Genomic DNA, 1,851 nt, shown 5'->3' on the forward strand with positions numbered 1-1,851 from the left:
GGTTGTGGAGAAACTGGAGTTCACTGTTGGTCGGAGTTTAAAATGGTACATCCACTCTGGAAGGCAGTATGGCACTTTCTCAAAAAGTTGCAAATAGAAATATCATTTGACCCAGCAATTCCACTACTGGGAATATACCCTAAAGAAACCATAATTGCCACCCAAGCAGATATATGCACACCCATGTTTATTTCTACTTTGTTCACAATAGCAAAGAGGTGGGCACAACCGAATTGTCCATCAACAAATGAATGGCTAGAGAATCATGCAATGGAATATTATGCAGCACTGAAAAACAACGAACTCATAAAATATTATATAAAATGGGTTACCATGAAGGACATTATACTGAGTGAAATATCTCAGTCACAAAAGGACAAATACTGCATAATGCCATTGCTAAAAATAGGACTGACATGGGGGTTGGGGGAAAATAAGAAAAGAGGGGATAAATAATGTAGACGGCATTAAAACAGACAAGGGAAAGAACTGTAAAAAAGAAATATATGATTAAGAGTATGACAAGGGTCTAGAACAATAGCTGCATAGTAAAGTGGATGGGGGATGGGGGTGGGGGGTCGGCTGTATAGCAATGCAAGAAGTTGTTGGGGTTTTTTTTTCAAAGAGAAAAGTGAACTGGGGGGAGAGGGGAACATGGAGAAAAGTGCAACAATGAATGAATAGAATTCCAAAATTTCTGTAGATGTTCATTGAAATAAAAAAAAGAAATAAAATAACTTTTTAAAAAATAAAGTTAAAAATCTCAATAAAATTTTTTTTTAAAGTTTAGTAATTGGAACTGCATAATAAGAAAATTCGATTAGAATGTATGGTTAATTATTAGCTATAGGCTACTTTAAAACAATCTGCTTTTATTGTTAACGTTTATAAAGGAATACCTAGACTAGTGAAAAGTTTATAGACCCCTATTTCAAAGTATTGGCTCCAAGTCAGGAGCCTTTAAAATTGACCCTCACCACCTACCACTGGACCTTGGGCTATTTCTTAACTTTGCTTTTTTGTTGAATGAAGGTAACATCTGTTCTTACTCTTTGAGGTTGTTGTAAAGCTTCAATAAAGTCATATATCCAGAAGGACTGGTTCCTCAGGAGTATGCAAGACACTATTTATTATTTAAATAAAATAATTTTATATAGAAAAAAAGAAAAACAATATATATTAACTTTGTATGTAAACCAGTATAAAGTATTTTTTAAAAATTCATAGTGTACAAAAACTGGAATATCTCAAACCCATTCTCTGAAACTAGTATGACTCTACATTAAAGTCATCACTAAATTAGAAACCAATAATTAAAACCAATATCTCTAATGAATATAGATGTTAAATTTCTTAACAAAATTCTGTTGTTGTGCCATCAAGTTGCTTGTGACTCATAGCAACCCTATGTACAACCGCTCTAAAACCTGCTCTATCTCTTGCCGATCTAATTGTCTATGGCACACCTATCCCCATTACCACAGTGATGGAATCAATCCATCTCATTGAGGATCTTCCTCTCCGGTGCTGTTCCTCCACCCTCCCAAGCATGGCATCCCTCTACAAGGACTGATCCCGCCTTGCAACATGTCCAAATTATGTCAGACGGAACATCAGAATCCTTGTCTTTAAGGAGAAGCCTGACTTCACTTTCTCCAGGACAAACTTGTTTGTTCTCCTAGCAGTCCATGGTATATTCAATACTCTTCTCCAGCACCAAAGCTCAAAGGCATCGACTCTCCTTCTATCATCCCATGTTCAGCTCTCTGATACATAGCAAGTAATGGCAAAGACCATGGCCTGTATCAAGTGCACCTTAGTTTCAAGACTGACATCGTTGCTCCTTAGTTC

Source organism: Elephantulus edwardii, unplaced genomic scaffold, assembly GCF_000299155.1.
Source record: "Elephantulus edwardii isolate Elephantulus edwardi_28Jun2011 unplaced genomic scaffold, EleEdw1.0 scaffold00379, whole genome shotgun sequence".
NCBI classification, from domain to species: Eukaryota; Metazoa; Chordata; class Mammalia; order Macroscelidea; family Macroscelididae; genus Elephantulus; species Elephantulus edwardii.